Genomic DNA, 14,321 nt, shown 5'->3' on the forward strand with positions numbered 1-14,321 from the left:
CCCTTATCAATCTTGATTAACCATTCCCTAAAAGATTACAAAATCTCCCTGTGAGGATATGCATCCCAGTCCTGTTCAAACTTAGTCAGTCTCACTTGTGCAAGTCCCCTTTCATCAGAACTGGTTCTAATTCATTTAAAATCTGACACCCTCTCTCTCTCCTAAGACCACCTTCCCAGCCATGTGTTCATTTGACCCATTCTCCTGTTGTTGTGCTCAGTTGTAGATATAATGGTGAATAATCCTGAGAACACTGCTTTAAAGACCTTTCTTCTTCCTTCCCTCGCCTGCAACTAAGCTGTCCATGGTACCACAACTTAGCTGTGACTACCTGTGACTGAGGAACCAATGACCTCACAGTGTCTGATATGAAAGTGAATAAGTGGGACGCCAGGGGATTCCTGCACTATCAGCCTGGTTTACTTGGACTTTCAATTCTCGCCACACATACTGCCAGGCCTATTGAGTTTTCCAGCAATTTCTGATTTTGTTCCTTCTCTTTTCCTGGTTCCAACAATGACAGCAGTAATTTTAATGAATTCATTCCATTGTTTGGAATAATTTCTCACTGCTACCCCTCCTGTCACTATTAAAAAGACATCAGAAAACCAACTTTAGTGATTTGACATACTTGCTGAATCCTCTGCCACAATCAGGTATTGTTATCACCTCTGCAGACTACATTGAAATATTTTCCATATTAAAGGCATAGTATAGAAATGAAAATTTTAATATCAGAAGGCTTTTCTAAAATCTCAGTGACAGTGACACTCCTGCTGCATCAGTGCAACTTCTCTGGAAGTTTGATGCAAACTTTGGCTTGTGGGTGTTGGGCATCTGAAGTAATCACACTTTCGGGCAGATACAGTTTTTACTTGTGTGTTTCAATTAGATTATACTATGTCCTGTGGCTGATATATTGGTGCTCATTACCCTGGCATTTGTGCAGCTGTAAATGATGTGACACTCTGGGATAAATTGCTTATGCATGCTCATCTATGTACAGGTCCTTGACCATTTAGAATACTGTAATAATAGAACACGTTTTTCTTTATAAATGAAGCATCCACATACCAATATAATTATTCTGATAAATAATGCTTTCATGGCTAAAGGAAAAATAAACTTTTAAATTTACACTGAACATTTCAAGTGTCTTTTTCTTTGTTTTCTTGTTTTCAAAAGCATTATTCGATGTGTTGCTAAGTGAAAGAGTATGTTGTCTCCTTGGCTGAGCTATAGCAGCACACTGCAGTCAGGATATGGCCTGGTAGTACCTCTCCTCAAGCTTCGCATTGTGATTCTGCAGCTTACATTTCTCTTCCATTTACTCTGTGCACCTATTTTCACTGCATTCCACCTTCCTGCTTGACCACTTGCAATTTCAATTTCCTTCTTTAAATGTTCCAGCATCTCTCACATTTTGTTGTTGGACTCTGCCAAATCATTCTCTGACAGCGATATAGATTTAGATTTATTTGGATTTATTTTGACACACGTAGACTAAGTATAGCAATACATATGTACACGAGGAGTGCACAAAATCGCATCCACAGGTCCCAAATATTTTGTCTGAATTCAGTGATATCATTGTTATTTCAACTTTTCTGGTTTGAGGATCAATGGTCGGCACAACATTGTGGGCTGAAGGGCCTGTTCTGTGCTGTACTGTTCTATGTTCTATGTTCTATGTTCTATGAAGCAAGTGCTGGGATTTCCTGCATGGATATGGCCTCTGCTAACTGCGCAGCTTGCGGTTACACTTCCGTATGCCCTTCTCCAACATGTCACGTTATGTCTTACTCACTGAGTCTTTCCAGTCCAGTGACTGAATTCTCTGGTTTTAATTGATCATTCTGGAGTGCTGAAATTTTCTAGAAGTCTTCTTTAACTGCCCAAATGTTCTGAATTATTATATTTTCCTTTACAGTTTAATGTCTGACTGCAACTCTTACACTTGTTTTCAATGTTATTTCTCATGACAATGGAATTCTGTGCTGGCTTTAACTTACAGCGATGTCTCTTAGATCTCAGAGTAGACCGAGATCAGCTGCGCCACGTCCAGGATGGCAGGATTGCATTGGAACTATAACCAAATACCAACTTGTAGGTTTGGTTACAGGTGATTTGACTTGATTAGATTAGATTAGATTAGATTCCCTACAGTGTGGAAGCAGGCCCTTCAGCCCAACAAGTCCAAACTGCTCTTTGGAGCATCTCACCCAGACCCATCCCCTATAACCCACACACCCCTGAACACGATGGGCAATTTAGCATGGCCAATCCCACTAGCCTGCACATCTTTGGACTGTGGGAGGAAACCGGTGCACCCAAAGGAAACCCAAGCAGACACGGGGAGAATGTGCAAACTCCACACAGACAGTTGTCCGAGGCTGGAATCGAACCTGGGTCCCTGGTGCTGTGAGGCTGCAGTGCTAACCACTGAGCCACAGTGCTGCCCTATGTTATTGTCACATGTACCTAAGTATTGTGAAAAGTTTCATTTTGTGTGCAGTGCAGGCAAATCATACCGTACAAAGTTCATAGGGTGATTGAACAAAGTGAGGAATACAGAGTTACAGGTGCAGAGAAGGTGCACAAAAACAAATATCAGCATTAGCTTTGAAATTTGAGATGTCCACACAGATGACTAATTACATTGGGGAGAAAGCTGTTGTTGAACCTGTTGGTATGAATATTTAAGCTTTTGTATCTTCTACCTGACAGAAGAAATTAGAAGAGATTATTACTTCGGTGAGAGACATCTTTGGTTATTTTGGCTGCCTTTCCGAGATATCGAGAAGTATAGATGGAGTTAATGGATGGACGGTTGGCTTGCTTGATGGTTTGAACTTTGTTCACAACTGTCTATAGTTTCTTACACTCCTGGGCAGACCAGTTGCTATACCAAGACATGATATATCCAGGTATAATGCTTTTTATGGTGCATATATCAAAATTAATGAGGTTATTTTTGTAACATTGATCAAACTCTTGTTTTACCTTTGGCAAAAAATTAAATGGGTGAGGGGCTATCTTTGGATTAAACAAAGGCAGACTGAAAGAGTTGAAGCCCAATTAAATATTGCAAACTCTGCCCTAAAATTTTCTGACTTTGCTTGACTTCACAATTTGCCCACTTTGTGAATTAGCTGTAGACCTATTCCAATTCTCCACCTAAATTTGCGCATTTCTGGTTGTGAATTATATATAAGGTTTCTATGATTTCTATTGAAATGGCAGTCACCTTTCCCATGACTTGAAGCTGGATGCCTTCTGGTGCATGAAGATTTACGCTTGATGGTTGGAAAAGTCGTTGTTTTAAACAAAGTTCTGTGTATGAAAGAGACAAAATTCCAACTCCAGTGACATGTTTAAAACATGTTTTCTGTCAATTTTAAGCTCCAACAGCTTCTCATTGATTGCCTTATCTTGGCCAGGAGAACACCTGTATATAATGAACATCTTCAATCTTGTGGATTTTGCCAACCTTGGCAATCTAGTTTCACTTTCTGAAATGTAGGCTTTTTGTACTTTGAATGACAATGACAGGAATGTCACTCTGTATTTTGATAGAACAATCTTTGTGCCAGTGTAACCTTTTTCCAGCACATTGAGACTAGGGTTGTAAGCACCGTAAGGTCTTGTGGTGCAATGGTAGAGTTCCTGTTTTTGGGATAGAAGGTCTTTCCTGGCCTTTCCAGGAATTGCGACATAGCATGTTTGAACAGGTTAATTAAAATAACTATGGTGGTCACCATGGTCTGTTTGTGATTCTAATCCACAGTCACGCCTCCAATACACAAGTGCACAAACTGCATAGAGTGGGTCTTTTCTTTTGCAAAACATCTCTCACCATCTGAGGAAATACTAGGGGAACAGCCCTGAGATGCAGCCTGCTCCAGCCCATGAGGCTGGTTGTATATCCATGTATGACAACAATCCTTGCAACAGCATTTCAATGCACCTTGTGGTGTACACTGCAATGTGGTTCTGGGCTTCTTAAGTGTCCTACGAGTGAATTGAAGATGTGTCATGAGGACCATGGGGGGTTGGCAACTGCTGGATGCCTATGTCCATGGGGAAGACTGCATGCAGCTGTTGTGCAAGGACCATGTTAGTGCAGAACTACATAGATGTTCTTTATAACCACTGGTGAGGTCACCAAGTGCCCACTTAGACTTTCATGTTGAGAATTCGCCCCATCTGGTATGTTTAGCATATTTGGCAGGGTTGGAAGCTGAACATTGATGAGGTGAGTTGTGGTATCAATATAGCATTTAACTAACGATGAGATCCTTAATTTTCAACTCACTACACTCTAGTGAAAAACTCTCCGCATTGCTCAGCAAATGCCTAAAAGATTCAATGTTTCTCTCCTGACTTTGAGACTGGCCTCACTGAACTTCTCACCTAATTCTATCACAAATCTCATCATAGCCCACAGCTTCTACGCCCCTACATGGTTCCGCCCACTGGTTCTAGATGTCTTGTTACAGGAAATGTAATTAACATGATGGAAAGAAATCAAAGGAGATGAAGTGAAGGATTGAAGCCTATAGGTTTGATGAGATTCGAAAGAAGCTAGAACACCTTTCCTGATAGGTAAATAGATTCAAAGATTTAATTGCAGTGTTCAGAATAGAGGAGATTTAATCAGGGGAACGGAAATGTGCCACTTTGACTGGTGTCTGTGTTTGTTATTAGATGTTGCAAATTTAAGATTAAAATATATTCCACCACAGTGCAGCGCTAGTTGAAAGAAATTGATATGCTGTATCCAGATTTATTCTTTCCGGCTCAAATGTTCAAAATGTATGCTGGAACTCAGAGAACATAGTTCAATCTGTTGATTCAACCAGATTGATGGCTAGAGAGAGAACTTGGCAAAGTTGAATTCCTGGGCTTTGAACTAAAGTCAGAACATAAGAAATCCTATTGCACTTATTAGCTCCTTCTTAGTATTTCTTCAATTCTTTAGGTTAATTCGGCAAGGCGTAAATAAGGCTTTGGAGGAGATTTGTAACTCGGTTTGTGTGGCACACAAGCCCAAGTCAACTCTACAACAACTGCTCACCTGAACCAAGGACCCACTCCCTGCCATGGACAGGACCAATGTCATCTACAAGATCTCCTGCAGAGACTGCGAGAAACATTGCGTTGGACAAACAGGAAGGAAACTAACAACAAGAGGGCATGAACACCAACTGGCTACAAAAAGACACGACCAATAGTCACTCATCTCAATCCACATGGACAAGGAGAACCACCACTTCAACTGGGACAACACCAAGATCCTCGGACAGGCTAGGCAGAGACAAGGACAAGGATTCCTAGAGCCTGGCACTCCACAAATCAAGCTATTAACAAGCATTGAACTTGACTCCATGTACATTCTACTACAAAGGAAAACCAGAAGTGAAGCAATCCATCTCAACGGACCCAGAGTTTACAAACAAGGTGGGAAAACACACTGACGCTTCACCGGATGCTGCACTGAGGATGTTACCAAGCAGGGTAACGAAACGTCTGCCGAACAACAAACCAGCTCAGCGAGCCAACCAACCTCAACAAACTCAAGATTTACATATTTCATTAAAACATTCAGAATGAATTGCATTCAGGATACAGGATGAGGTGGGAATGTATGGAATTCATGATAATCAATATTCTCCAGGTAAGAGGATGTGAGGAATGTCAGATCAGCTATGATCCTATTGAGGAGCAGACTTGAGAGTTGAATGACCTCCGCCTGTTCCTATTTCTTTTGGATTTGCTCATGGAGGTTTGAGTTTTTCCTGTTGTGTCTGGGATGTCATTAACTCTATCAAACTGTTAAAGTTATACATGCTCTTTGCAGCTCGTTAAAAACCAGTTTTGTTGAGATCAATAGTTGTTCAGGTTGAAGGAAGAACATTTTGAATCTTGGTTAATTTTTTAATGTTCTGGTGGATATCTGGAACATTTTGTCAGACTTTGCCGTGTGCACATGGACTGCTGTAGGTTTTTTATTAGTATTCCAACAAAGCCTACATTGCAAAAGTACTCTTGTATGTTGTGAGGTGATGATAGACACAATATAAATGTAAAGCTTCACGCTTTTTCTAACCACGAAATGAATCATAATAGCAACAGAAGCAACAACTTTTTTGTCTTTGGCTTGGAAGATTATCTTTAAAGCTATTAATGTTAATTCATGTAGTTAACAAACAATATAAAGTTAATGGAGAAATGGAAAGTTGGAGCACTGTGGGTTCTTGAATGTCAATCATCACATCAACACTTCGCAAAACTCCAAAAGGCTAGGATCAAGATAACTGGGAAAAAAAAACCCAAGGAATATTGCCAAAGATCATAAGTTCACCATCTCTGCTAACTAATAGCCCAGAAAGACCAAGAGAGAGCAAATAACATAAACCCACACAAATAAAAAAAAGCAGATAAATGAAAAATAAGACGAAAGGTAGAGAACTGATTAAATCAATAGAAGTTGCTATAAAATGTCAGACCTATAAAATAATTGTTAGGTAACTGGGGATAAAAGTATGAGTGTGGTTTGCTTAGAGTAAATGTGTATCTCTTTGAATACAGATGATTATGAAAGTGACCTAATTGTAATGTTAGATAATAAAATGTGAGGCTGGATGAACACAGCAGGCCCAGCAGCATCTCAGGAGCTCAAAAGCTGACGTTTCGGGCCTGGACCCTTCATCAGAGAAGGGGATGGGGTGAGGGTTCTGGAATAAAGAGGGAGAGAGGGGGAGGCGGACCGAAGATGGAGTGAAAAGAAGATAGGTGGAGAGGAGAGTATAGGTGGGGAGGTAGGGAGGGGATAGGTCAGTCCAGGGAAGACGGACAGGTCAAGGAGGTGGGATGAGGTTAGTAGGTAGGAGATGGAGGTGCGGCTTGGGGTGGGAGGAAGGGATGGGTGAGAGGAAGAACAGGTTAGGGAGGCAGAGACAGGTTGGAGTGGTTTTGGGATGCAGTGGGTGGGGGGTAAGAGCTGGGATGGTTGTGTGGTGCAGTGGGGGGAGTGGACGAACTGGGCTGGTTTTGGGATGCGGTGGGGGAAGGGGAGATTTTGAAGCTGGTGAAGTCCACATTGATACCATTGGGCTGCAGGGTTCCCAAGTGGAATATGACTTGCTGTTCCTGCAACCTTCGGATGGCATCATTGTGGCACTGCAGGAGGCCCAGGATGGACATGTCGTCTGAAGAATGGGAGGGGGAGTTGAAATGGTTCATGACTGGGAGGTGCAGATGTTTATTGCAAACCAAGCGGAGGTGTTCTGCAAAGCGTTCCCCAAGCCTCCGCTTGGTTTCCCCAATGTAGACAAAGCCACACCGGGTACAGTGGATGCAGTATACCACATTGGCAGATGGGCAGGTGAACCTCTGCTTAATGTGGAAAGTCATCTTGGGGCCTGGGATAGGGGTGAGGGAGGAGGTGTGGGGGCAAGTGTAGCATTTCCTGCGGTTGCAGGGGAAGGTGCCGGGTGTGGTGGGGTTGGAGGGCAGTGTGGAGCGACCAAGGGAGTCACGGAGAGAGTGGTCTCCCCGGAAAGCAGACAGTGGTGGGGATGGAAAAATGTCTTGGGTGGTGGGGTCGGATTGTAGATGGCGGAAGTGTCGGAGGATGATGCGTTGTATCCGGAGGTTGGTGGGGTGGTGTGTGAGAATGAGGGGCATCCTCTTTGGGCGGTTGTGGCGGGGGCGGGGTGTGAGGAATCCCTCACACCCCGCCCCCACCACAACCGCCCAAAGAGGATCCCCCTCATTCTCACACACCACCCCACCAACCTCCGGATACAACGCATCATCCTCCGACACTTCCGCCATCTACAATCCGACCCACCACCCAAGACAATTTTCCATCCCCACCACTGTCTGCTTTCCGGAGAGACCACTCTCTCCGTTACTCCCTTGGTCGCTCCACACTGCCCTCCAACCCCACCACACCAGGCACCTTCCCCTGCAACCGCAGGAAATGCTACACTTGCCCCCACACCTCCTCCCTCACCCCTATCCCAGGCCCCAAGATGACTTTCCACATTAAGCAGAGGTTCACCTGCCCATCTGCCAATGTGGTATACTGCATCCACTGTACCCGGTGTGGCTTTGTCTACATTGGGGAAACCAAGCGGAGGCTTGGGGAACGCTTTGCAGAACACCTCCGCTTGGTTTGCAATAAACATCTGCACCTCCCAGTCATGAACCATTTCAACTCCCCCTCCCATTCTTCAGATGACATGTCCATCCTGGGCCTCCTGCAGTGCCACAATGATGCCATCCGAAGGTTGCAGGAACAGCAAGTCATATTCCACTTGGGAACCCTGCAGCCCAATGGTATCAATGTGGACTTCACCAGCTTCAAAATCTCCCCTTCCCCCACCGCATCCCAAAACCAGCCCAGTTCGTCCCCTCCCCCCACAGCACCACACAACCATCCCAGCTCTTGCCCCCCACCCACTGCATCCCAAAACCAGTCCAACCTGTCTCTGCCTCCCTAACCTGTTCTTCCTCTCACCCATCCCTTCCTCCCACCCCAAGCCGCACCTCCATCTCCTACCTACTAACCTCATCCCTCCTCCTTGACCTGTCCATCTTCCCTGGACTGACCTATCCCCTCCCTACCTCTCCACCTATACTCTCCTCTCCACCTATCTTCTTTTCTCTCCATCTTCGGTCCGCCTCCCCCTCTCTCCCTATTTATTCCAGAACCCTCACCCCATCTCCCTCTCTGATGAAGGGTCTAGGCCCAAAACGTCAGCTTTTGTGCTCCTGAGATGCTGCTGGGCCTGCTGTTTTCACCCAGCCTCATATTTCGTTATCTTGGATTCTCCAGCATCTGCAGTTCCCATTATCACTAATTGTAATGGTATTACACATGTTTAAAAACTTTGATAGGGCAGATAGTCAGAAAATGCAAAGATATGTAATTCTAACAGAACTAGACTGGATAGATGCAAAGAGGATGTTCCGGATGGTGCATGTGTCCAGAACCAAGAGTCACAGTATGAGGATTCATGGCGGACCATTTAGGATGGAGATGAGGAGGCATTTCTGCACCCAAAGAGTGGTGAGCCTGTGGAATTCATTACCACAGGAAGTACTAGATGCCCAAAAATTGAACGCATTTAAGAGACAGCCAGATATAGCACTTGAGGCGAATGCAGAGAAAGGCTGTGGGGAGAAAGGTTGAGGAAAAGGTTGTGAGAAGGCAGGATTAGGGTATTGAATTAGATGATCAGCCATAATCATGATAAATGGTGAAGCAGGCTTGAAGGGCCAAACAGCGTCTCCTGCTCCTGTCTTCTATGTTTCTATGATATACAGAAGGCAGTAACTTAGTGGTATTATCAAGAGAGCATTAACCTGGAGACCAAGATAATGTTCTGGGAAATCAGCTTTGAATCCAACCATGGCAGATGGTGGAATTTGAAGTTAATTAAAAAAAAATCCGGAATTAAGAATCCATTATTGACAATGAAATCATTGTAGATTGTAAGAAAAACTCAAGAGAAGGAAATCTATCATCCTTATCTGGTTTGGCCTACATGTGACTGCAGACGCACGGCAATGTGGTTGACTCTCAGTTGCCCTCTGAAATGGTCTAACAAGCCACCCAGTTGTAACAATGAAACCAGATGGATCACCTGGCATCAATCAAGGCACTAGAAAAGCCAACAACAGAAATAGCCAATTCAGCCCTCCAAAGTCCTCCTCATCAACATCTGGGAGCTAGTTCCAAAATTGGAAGAACTGCCACACAGACTAGTCAAGCAACAGCCTGACTCAAAGAATCATGCCTTAAACACAATGTGCCAAACCACCACCATCACTATCCCTAAATATGTCCTGTTCTGCTGGCAGGACAGACCCAGCAGAGGGGTTAGCACAGTAATATACTGTCAGGAGGGTGTTGCTCTGGTAATCCTCAACATTGACTGCAGACTCCATGAAGTCTCGTGACCTGAATGTGGGTAAGGAAACCTCCTGCTGATTACCACATACTGTCCTCCCTCAGCTGATGGATCAGTACTCCTCCATGTTGACCAACACTTGGAGGAGGCATGAGGATGGCAAGGGCACAAAATATCTGGGTGGGGGATTTCAATGTATACCACCAACAGTAGCTCGGCAGCAGTACTACTGATCAAGCTGGCCAGGTCCTAAAGGGCACTGCTGCTAGACTGGGTCTGTGGCAGACACTGAGGGAACCAACAAGAGGGAAAACATACTTGACCTTATCCTTAATGATCTACCAGCTGCAGATACATTTGTCCACGACAGCACCAGTGAGAGTGACCACTGCACAGCCCTTTGGAGATTAAGTCCCTCCTTCATAATGAGAACAACCTCCATTATGTTGTGTGGCCCTATCACCATGCTAAATGGGACAGACTTCGAACAGATCTAGCAAATCAAGACTGGACATTTATGAGGCACTGTGTACCATCATCAGCAACAGAATTGTACTCCAGCACAATGTATATTAACATGGCCTGGCATAAGCCCCACTCAGCTATTACTATCAAGCCAGGGGATCAACCCTGGTTCAATGGAGAGTGCAGGAGGGCATGCCAGGAGTGGCACCATGCATACCTGAAGATGAAATGTCAACCTGATGAAGCCACCAGCAGGACTACTTTCACACCAGACAGCAAAAAAAAAAGCAAGTGATAGACGGAGCTAATCAATCAATAGATCAGATCTATGCTCTGCAGTCCTGCTACACCCAGCCGTGAATGGTGGTGGACAATTAAACAACTCACCGAAAGAGGAGGCTACACAAATAGCCTCATCCTCAATGATAGAAAAGCACAGAACATCATTGCAAAAGATAAGTCTGAAGCTTTCATACCAATCTTCAGCCAGAAGAGCTGAATGGATGACCCAACTCAGCCTCCTCCAGTGGTCCCCAGCGTTACAGATCAGCCAATTCAATTCACTCTATGAGATATCAGGGAAAGGTTCGATGCACTGGATACTACAAAATCTATGGGTTCTGACAACAATACTGAATTGTGGAACCGAGCCGAGATGTTCCAATACAGTTCCAACACTGGCATCTACCCGGCAATGTGGAAAATTGACCAATAAGTCCTGCGCATAAGAAGCAGGACAAAACCAATCCCAACAAATTACCGCCCCATCACTCTCCTGTCGATCAACAGTAAAGTGATGGAAGGGGTCAGTAACAGTACTATCATGAAGCAACTGCTCAGCAATAACCTGCTCAGTGACACCCAATTTAGGTTCCACCAGGACCACTCAGCTCCTGACATCATTACAGCCTTGGTTCAAACAAGGAGAAAAGAACTGAATTGCTCCTCAGGGTCATGTCCTAGGCCCAATCATCTTTAGCTGCTTCAGCATTGACCTTCCTGCCATTATAAGGTGATGTTCGCCGATGATTGCACAATGTTCAGCACCATTTGTGGCTGCTCAGATACTGAAACAGTCCGTGTTCAAATGCAACAAGATCTGGACAGCATCCAGCTTGGGCTGATAACTGTCAAGAAACATTCACGCCACACAAATACCAGACTATGACCATCAGAAATAAGTGATGATCTTACAACTGCCTCTTGAAATTCAGTGGTGTTACCATCGTCGAATCCCCCACATTCAACATCCTGGGATTTATCATTTATCAAAAGCTCATCTTGACTCATCACATAATCACAGTGGCTACATGAGCAGATCAGAGGCTAAGAATACTGTGGTGAGTAACTCACCTCTTGACTCCTCAAAGTCTGTCCACCATCTACAAGGCACAAGCCAGGTGTGTGATGGAATACTCCCCACTTGCCTGGGTTAGTGCAGCCTCAACAACATTCAAGGAACTTCACAACAGCCAGGACAAAGCAGCCCACTTGACTGGCAATGTTTCCACAAACATCCATTCCCTCCACCACTGACGCTCAGTAGCAGCAGAGTGTACCCCCTACAAGATGTAATGCAGAAATTCACCAAAGATCCTTGTACAGCATCTTCCAAACCCACTACCATTTCCATCTAAAAGGACAAGGGCAGCAGGCAGATGGGAACACCACCACCTCCATGTTCCCCTCTAATCCACTCACCATCCTGACTTGGAAATATATCACTGTTCATCCCCAGTCTCTGGGTCAAAATCTTGGAATTCCTTCCCTCATGGCATTGTGGGTCAACCCACTGCAGGTGGACTGCGGCGGTTCAAGAAAGGCAGCTCATCAGCACCTTCTCAAGGGCAACTAGGGATGGGCAAGAAATGCTGGCCTAGCCAGTGACCCCCACATCCCACAAAATGTTGAAAACATTATCTTTACACAGAGAGTTGTGAGAGCATGGAATGCTTTGCCAGCAGCAGTTGTGGAAGCAAGGGCATTGGGGTCATTTAAGAGACTGCTGGACGTGCATATGGTCACAGAAATTTGAGGGTGCATACATGAGGATCAATGGTCGGCACAACATCATGGGCTGAAGGGCCTGTTCTGTGCTGTACTGTTCTATGTTCTATGTTCTATATATAATCAGCTCTCGCCTCAGCGAACAGGCTTGAGATGCTGATGGTCTGTGTTCTGCTGTTAACTCAGTTAATTCTTTAAAAATCACAAATGACATTTCAGATTTGGCACAGATTTCGCATGAGCAGTAGAGATGCCAGCATGCGTTAGAGTACTATAACCTTAACAAAACTGAATGAGTCACTCTTATAGCCACCTGCTGAGTTGCATTTTAGCATCTTGTACATGAGCCAATTTTTCTCTGCAGAAGCATTCTTGATGAACTTCCTTTGGCAGATTTTTTGTGCAACCTGCCACTGGCCATACTGTGGAATTTCTTCATTCAATACACACAACATGTTCTCTGCTGTAACAAAGTGGGAGTGAAGTGTGATTTGCATCAAAGAGACAACTACCTCTTTTATCTTGTGTTTGGAACCTAGGGGAAGGGTAGACCATTCAGCCCCTCAAGTCTATCAGTTAGATCATGGCTGATGAGTGTTTCAATTTTGTTTAGACTCTCAGTTCTATGACGCTTCATAGCCTTACCCAACAAAAGTGTTTGAATCTCTGTGTTGAAAATTTCAACTAACCCCAAGTCTAAATAAATTTTAGATAGCCTTTTGATTTGCTCCCAAGGGAGTTTTGGAATGGGGGAAGGGAGGATGGTCATGTCTTTCAAGTCACAATCAGATCAACCCTTGCAGAAATTCACTAAGTCCCTTGGATGACACCTTTCAAAACCACAACCATTTACATCCAAGGAAAACTGGTCACTGGGTTTGGGAGAACCAGCGATCACAGTGTAGAGGATGACAGACAAAAGGAATTACCACCACCTACAAATTCCTCTCCAAACCACTTACCATCCTGACTTGGAAGTATATCCCTATTCCATCTGTACCGCTGAGTTAAAATCCTGAAACTCCCTGCCGAACAGTATTATGGCTAACTGAATGGACACCAGCTGTTCAAGAAGGCAGGCCACCACCATCTTCTCAAGGGTAAATAGGGATGGGCAATAAAATTTAGCCCTGTCAGCAATGGCCACATCCCCTGAATGAATATCAATTTTTAGACGTTGTTGAGCCAGCATTTGTGGAAAATAAAGTGTTTTCTGAGAAATATCAGAGTTGGTTTAATACGCATTCATGTCATGGTTGCACTCTAAATAATCATAAAAGAAAAGGAATGTTAGGATTTTCAATAAAATTGTAATTGCAATTGGGTGGACATTAACATTGGACTGTACTATGGCTCAGTGGTTACCACTGCTGGCCCCCAGGGCCGGGGACCCGGGTTCAATTCCACTCTCTCATGACTGTGTAGAGTTTACACATTCTCCCTGTGTCTGCGTGGGTTTTCTCCGGGTGCTCCGGTTTCCTCCTACAGTCCAAAGATGCCAAGTTGCTCTGTTGTCTCCAGGGATGTGAAGATTAAGTGGATTGGCCATGGGAAATACAGGGTTATAGGGATCGGGGTGGGGCATGGATCTGAGTGGGATGTCCTCAGATGTGGTCTTGATGGGCCGAATGGCTTGCTTCCACCTCTAGCAATTCAGTGATTGTATATGGTGATGGGTTAAATTTTGATCTTGTAAAGTAATCCTTCACACTAGTAAATAGCTGAACAGACCCTCAAATAAAGCACCATGATACCTTGATAATAAATGTTGATTTTGAAACAGACAAGTTTGAGAGAAAAAGGATTTGGAAAGTGTGTAAATGCCCGAGGAAGAGAACATGTCTGTTGGGTACAGCAGGAACACCAAACACTTGTTAAAAGAACATTGGCCAATGCATTTATAGGAAAAACAGGTCACTGGGTTTG

Source organism: Stegostoma tigrinum, chromosome 29 (assembly GCF_030684315.1).
Source record: "Stegostoma tigrinum isolate sSteTig4 chromosome 29, sSteTig4.hap1, whole genome shotgun sequence".
Lineage (NCBI taxonomy): Eukaryota > Metazoa > Chordata > Chondrichthyes > Orectolobiformes > Stegostomatidae > Stegostoma > Stegostoma tigrinum.